This window comes from Coffea arabica, chromosome 11e (assembly GCF_036785885.1).
Source record: "Coffea arabica cultivar ET-39 chromosome 11e, Coffea Arabica ET-39 HiFi, whole genome shotgun sequence".
NCBI classification, from domain to species: domain Eukaryota; kingdom Viridiplantae; phylum Streptophyta; class Magnoliopsida; order Gentianales; family Rubiaceae; genus Coffea; species Coffea arabica.
In genome coordinates, this window is record NC_092331.1 from 15,918,105 (window position 1) to 15,925,403 (window position 7,299).

A 7,299-nucleotide genomic window follows, 5' to 3' on the forward strand; every position below is an offset into this window, starting at 1 on the left:
ATTCAACTTCTACATTTCATGTTTAATAGTTGTGGTATTTCCTAAAGTTAGCAGAAAACAAATTGTGAATATTGATGAAAGCCCTACAATCTAATACATGACTTTTTGGAGTTTGTAACGGGTTTTTATAGTTTTATAACTAAAAATGGAAGTGAAAAATGACAAACAAGACAACCTGGAAAGAATATACGCAATTAAACTTCTTCCCTGGGAGCTTGATATCATAATTAGAAGAGATGAAAGAAATACAGTGCAATTAGTAGAGACTGCTTAGGGAAGATTTTCTTTTCTTTCTTTTCTTTTTTTGACTTTGTTGAGTCCTATGCTTCTAGGCATATTAAAATGAAGGATTTTGTTTTTTAATATCATTGATTAGAGACAAGTTTTCGGAAAGCAAACAGGCCAGCTGATTTGTTATCCAACATTGGTTGTGCTCAAGAAATGGACCAAGTTTATATGTCTGAAGCTGAGCTTCCACGCTTGGTTCGAGGTGAAGTTAGAATTGATAAGCTAGGCCTTCCATCAATTTTTCAGGTTTAATCTTCTTTTCAGTTTTTCAACTAATATGTTCATGTAAACATGGAGGTTAAGTCTATGTCCCCTCCTTTTATAACTATTAATCAAATATAGGATTGACATCTCTCCTCACGTACGAAGTTTTACGACTAATGTATATATATATATATGTATGTATACATATGTGTATATATATGTATATATTTGTATATATATATATATATATATATATATCATTGATAAGAAGATACTCGTACATTGCATATAACTGAATAATGGATGGCCTACATAAGTTGGTTTCAAATTCGTTATTACTCAATTCCATTCAAATTACGAGACCCAGTTGTACATTCATCGTCTAACCAAATTGTAAAATTAGTTGATGTATCTCCAATGACTTACTTAGAGAAAACCAAATGTTTTCAATTTTAGATAGCTAATGATGAAATTTTATAGGGAGTAATTGACCGCCACTTGACAAAAGATTTGTTAAACTCTTTAGCTGATAGATCTTTCATCAACCTTACCCAATACAATGCTATTTTTAGGTATGAACTATTGAAGACAAAAATGGATGGATGGTTGAATTCCCATGATGTTAGTCAATAGATTTGGTTGAAAAGTTAGGACTACTGTCTAGGTTTTCTTAGCCATTACGTTCTATGGATGCTTATAATGCTAGTACCATTAGTCTATAAATTCGTTAGCTAGCCATTGAAATCCAGAAATTCAAACAAGAGTTAAAGGAATTTTCAGCTTATATTTCTAAAAAGCAATATAAACTTTTAATCGATCAATTAGACATTTTTAATTTAATGAAATCCCAATACAATATTGTAAGGGAGTTCAATTGGTAGATCATAGGCCCCTTTAACGTCCCTGCGTTACCGGAAGGTGAAAGAAAATTGCCATTGGATCCGCAAAATAAAATCTTTCTTGGCTTTATTATAGAAGTAAACAATGGTATATAACGAGAATAATGAATAGGTTTACATCTATGTGAAACAAAAACGAAACCGAAACCTATTTCATACTTTTTCTTATCTTAGCAAAACTATTTATAAAAACAAGTTTACTATGTGATGCAACAACATGTTCTTGACATTTTTTAATATTAGGATCCAAGCGCGGAATAAAACAACTATTGAGATATCAAGTGCACAACAATTTAATGACAAACAAGCCACAAGCATAAAAGATAAATGACACACAATATTTAATGTTATTCGGCTCCACCATTGAACCTATATCCATGAAGAGAAACCCGTTCTTTATTATGAGAAGAAAATCTTATACAAGAATACAATTTGAATCCAAACCCAACCCTTGTATATCATCTCTCATCTCCCAAGAACTCTCTCCCACCTCCATGTATAAAACTACATGTTGCCCTTTTGTACTCTTATGTGTCTTTATATAGTATGTCAACCCCCCTATTTATAGATAATATTATTTGGCTAAAACCCAAATAACAATATGAAGCCAATTCTAATTCCTAGATTTATACAAAATAGGAAATAACTTCTAATCCTAAAAAAAATAGAAAATTCCTTGACTACTACTTCAAGTAACTAAAACCAATTAGAAAACTAGTATACTTCCATACAAAACAAGAAACTTACCTAAAAAAAATTAAGCCAATATCCTAACAAATCTCCACCTTGGCGAAAATTTCTTTTAGCAACCATTTACTTTCAGCTACCAAATAATATGGTATCAAATTACAGACCCGAATCAATACAGTCCTGATACCAAATTGATTCAATCGACAAATGAACATGTGTAGTTATCCCGAATCTAACCTCCAGTTAACTCATGAGAAAGTGCGTCAATTCACCGTCTCCCTTTGCAGGATTTTTTCTCACCACCACTTACAATCTGAAATCCCTTCTGTGAGCTTTAACCCTAATCATTGAGGCTACCAAATGATAAAATCACCATACTTCTTTTCATCCTCAAGACTGTCTCGCCACGTGTGGTTTCTAAGACTACACCTAAAACGAAAAATTCGTAACTGTCAGATTCTTCTGGCTTATGGAAATTAGATCTCTTTGTTTCTTTGGGACACGTGTCACACCACCCAAAAAGCATAATCCAAATCTAATAACCATTTGAGATGAAGTATCAACCGACGAAGTTGTGAGAAAGTCTCCACCGATTCACATCCAAAATCAATATTGGATTCCACCTTTTCCTTAACCCTTGAATCACCTATCTAGATTCACCGTCAAGTATCTCTCTACTTTTCGACTTTTCATCCTTTACCATCAATACTTTTTGCCAATCTATTGAAACAAGGATATCACCAATTAAATTGTTCAATTGGTAACAACCACCATTTAGTTTGTTGGGATCCAACCATTTAGTTTGTTGGGATTCAAGTGCTTATAAGCAGCTCAATCTTGCAACCATTTACTTGATCCAACCATTTAGTTTGTTGGGATCCAAGTGCTTGTAAGCAGCCCAATCTTGCAACCAAACTCTGATACCACTTATTAGAATCCAAGAGCGAAATAAATAACTATTGAAATATCAAGTGCACAATAATTAAATGACAAACAAGCCACAAGCATAGAAGATAAACGACATACAATATTTAACGTGGTTCGGCTCCACCATTGAGCCTACGTCCACGGAGAGAAACCCATTCTTTATTATGAGAGAAAACTTCTATACAAGAATACAACTTGAATTCAAACCCAACCCTTGTATACCATCTCTCACCTCCCAAAAATCCTCTCTCACCCCCATGTATAAGGCTGCATATTGCCCTTTTGTACTCTTGTGTGTCTTTGTGTAATATGCTAACCCACTTATTTATAGATAACATTATTTAGCCAAAACTCAAATAACAATAGGAAGCCAATTCTAATTCCTAGACTTATAAAGAATAGGAAATAACTTCTAATCCTAAACAAAATAGAAAATTCCTTGACTACTACTTCAAGTAACTAAAATCAATTAGAAAACTAGTTACTTTTACACAAAACAAGAAACCTACCTTAAAAAAATTAAGCCAATATCCTAACAGTTAATACTTTTGAATCCAATGCAACCTATAAGTTTTTCAATTAATCCGTAAGTACAAGCCTAAGATTTTAAAATTACACCTATCATCCTTTTTCTTCACTTGGTTAAATGAGAAAATGCCCAAAGAATGGAAAATTGAGAGCGACAGTGCGCTCTTGTGACCCGGGTAGCAAATGTATGCACAATATTTTTGTAAGCACTAGTACAGTTCATGCTTTCTCTTGTGATTTTTGGTCACCTAATACAATTCTTTTTTAATCTATTGCTCTCACTCACATATATTACCGCTTTTTAGTTACATATTTTCCAACTTTTAATTTGAATTTTTCAAAATGTAAATACTTGGAACCCCACTTAACCTGCTCAAAAGGCACTTATTAGACAAGCCCTTACCTATTCGTCATGCAACATATATTCACTCACCATATTTTAAAATGTAGAAGCAAGAATATTAATGTCAATTAATGTATTAATAGCTATGTCTACAAATTTAATTCCTACTAGTAATTCCTATTTAGCACAAAAATTCATATTGCCAACCTCTAAAATGGAAATGAATAATTGGCTGCCTAATACATATGCAGTCTTTATAGCTAGAATGGTAAGTTTTTATGACCAAATCTTACAATTTATAAGGAAATCTAGGCAATAAATGCTTTTACCTACTTTCCATAGTTTAATTGTCACCAAAAGACATGAAATGGCTTTGGAAGCAAGGTTATATAAAGAGCCATTTGTACAAGTAAGCTTCTATCTCCATTCTTGAAATATTCAAAACCATACAAATGGAGACATAGAAAGGCTTCTTTGCGGACTCAAAATACGATACGGAAGCAGAAGATGAAGAAGATGAGTGTGAAAAGCAAAGATGGCGTGCAAATCGACTCTTGGATTCCATCTCAATCGAATTAATGAGCTACCAGATTCGAATGTGTACTCAACTCATCACTCTTTTTCCGTTTAGTTTTCCTGTTTGTGCCTTTGTTATTTTCCCAATACTGGCAAGAATAAATTAGCAGTCGTCTTACAAACCCTCTTGAATGCATTATTTGCAGTGTTCTAAAGGGCTTGGATGGAGTGGCCCTTTGCGGCAGGTACAAAACATATGTGCCATACCAAACAAAGTTCTAGCAGCAATCAATTTTAAGTTCTAACCTTATAGACAATTAATTTTTTCTTATTTTTGTTCTTTAAAGTTCTCTTCTTTCATGCAGGTATCTCAGGTGCCTTCCTCTTCTCAAGCAAAGGCCACACGTCTTACCCATAAATCGATTCTTATGGGATCAAAGCCATTATTTCTAGAAAACGAGGAACAAATTGGCACTGGTGATGGAGGAAACATCTACGGTCTAGAATAGAAGTTTAAAACTCGAGGGAGGTAAAGCATTATGGACAATGAAACTTCGCACTTGAGAGTGAAGAAGAGGCGAATTCCAAGAAGCACTAAGAATTCCATGTAAAATAACTAGTAAAAAGAGCAAGAATCAAAGTCCAGAATTAGAAGCATCAATCAATTGTATATGCTAAAACATTTATGAACTTTGTAGAGATATAGTGATATCATATTACACATGTTCTGCTTGATTTACTTGAACCCTTTTATGATATGTAAATATTTATATTTAGTAAATCATATTTTTACTCTTATTAATTTCTGACAAATATGCACATCCTTGTAAATTTTATTTCTAGCGAAAATGACTTGAGAAGAAGACAAAACGATTACCACACCAAAAATTATTATTGCAATGGCCCATGCAACGCAATAAAAGAATGTAAGTTGATAGGTTGGGTTTCTTTACATTAGAGTTTGTGTCACTTATATATTCGCTCACATTTGGTTAGATTCGATTTTTAAATATTCAATGGTTCAAATTGTGCCATTTTATCTCATCAAATAGTGAGGCACGATATGGGTCATTTGATTTTTGAAAATCAAATCTATTCAAGTTTTCACTACAAAAGAAATCATTTTTTCCACACATCAAATCTGTGATAAAAAAAACCTCCTAAACCATGGTAAAATGTATTTATCCCGGATTTACTACAGTTTAATGAGTATCTTGTATACGGCCCTCATATATTAAATAAATACATTGTACATTATTTATAATATAACTAACATGGAGAAGCTGCCAACACAAGGAAGTCTCTTCGCTCAATGTATAAAGTTTGGGTATTCGATATTACGCGATTAAATAGACTATAGTCCATACTAGACAAAGTTGCAAGATTTTAAATCCTAAATTAACTAATGTCTGAAATTTTAAATTAGTTTATGGTTAACTTTTGAAATTGTATCTCTCATAATTGTTGTAATTGTTCATTCAAAAACTTATATTACTATATATTTTATCATTTTATTACTATATATCTTATCATTTAGTAATGTTTAAAAAAATATGTTGCATTAGAACTTGTGAAATTGAAGATTCAGACAAGATATTTAGAACTTATATTAACATCAGTGATGCAAATATAGAATTAGTTAAAGTATACAATGGACGTGGATCTATTCTCAAGATATTTTGCAAAAGCTTAAAGTAATTTTTTTTCTATTTTTCATTTTTGTATTAATCATGTTCAAAACCTGCAAAAAAAAATTATGAATATATAAATCCAACCAAGTCACAACAAATGCTAACGGAAAAGGATGTCAAAGTTACACATGTTTTGATATCCAGTCTAAATAGGCAATTACTTTCCATGTATTTTAACAATTTAAAATCTGTATGAACATGTCAGGGCAAATTGTTGTTGACTACTATAAATATGTTAACAAAATCAAAGATTTACTAGATAATTTTCATTGATACCTGAATTTAGTTTTTGAAAAGATGTTGATGTGTTTAAACATCAGTATTTTCATTTTCTATGATCTTAAGAATCAATAAAAAACAAAATCGCTTAAGCAACATCAGACAAAGTTCTATAAAATTAAAATTGTTTTAGAATTGTTTTTTTTTATATATTTTAAGAAAATTTTGACAGAGTTTCCCCTTATAAATGGATAAAACTTCCTACCAACAATCCAAATTGGAAAAAATATCACAAGCAGTAAATGTATGTGTTACTTATTTCTAAAGAATTCCCGAATTAGCCAACCTCCCAGGTTAGCCTAGGCATAACCCTCAACTCAAGAGTCTCCTACGAAAATTCGGGAAACCTAACTGCTCCATCTGGATCTCACCCCAAACCCACACAAGCAATTCGCTATGACTCTCATAAATCGTCTCCAGCTCCGTGTCAACTCCTAGGTTCGCCAAAAAATCAGCCGGCTTGTTCGCCTCTCTATAGCAATGCGTAATTTCCCGGAAATGACGCTTGTATCTAAGCAAGCCCTCCAACTCCCGTTGTTATCTAGCGAATTAGCCTCGATGTGGAGGTCATGCAAGCGACGGGTTACACATAATTGGACCCCAAATGCCATAGCCTTGAGTTCCGCATGTAAACTCGTCAAGGAGCCAAAGAAGCAGGAATATTCGACACTGACCTGCGTTTCCCAGTCCCTCACCACGCCTCCACCCCCACTAACTCCCGGGTTCCCCTTAGTACAACTATCTGAATTCAACTTACACCCTACTGTGGTAGCCATCCAACGCACTAGGAGTATCGACATCCTCCATCTCAAAGCCAACAAAGAAGAGTAGAACCCCTCCCAAGGGCCCGACGAAAATGTTATCTCCGGAAATTGGCCATGAAATAAGTCCCTTAATTGGTGAAAAACCTGCCGTACCACCTCAGTACCCATCA

At 33.4% G+C, this 7,299-nt stretch overlaps 1 long non-coding RNA gene across 1 annotated transcript; it reads left to right on the forward strand.

The window, feature by feature from the left end:
• Nucleotides 1-4,327: 4,327 nt before the first annotated feature.
• Nucleotides 4,328-5,121, forward strand: LOC113718767 (uncharacterized). The gene is made up of 3 exons (XR_003454619.2): nucleotides 4,328-4,479; nucleotides 4,602-4,640; nucleotides 4,761-5,121. It is a non-coding gene; the product is annotated as an uncharacterized lncRNA (long non-coding RNA).
• Nucleotides 5,122-7,299: the final 2,178 nt, after the last annotated feature.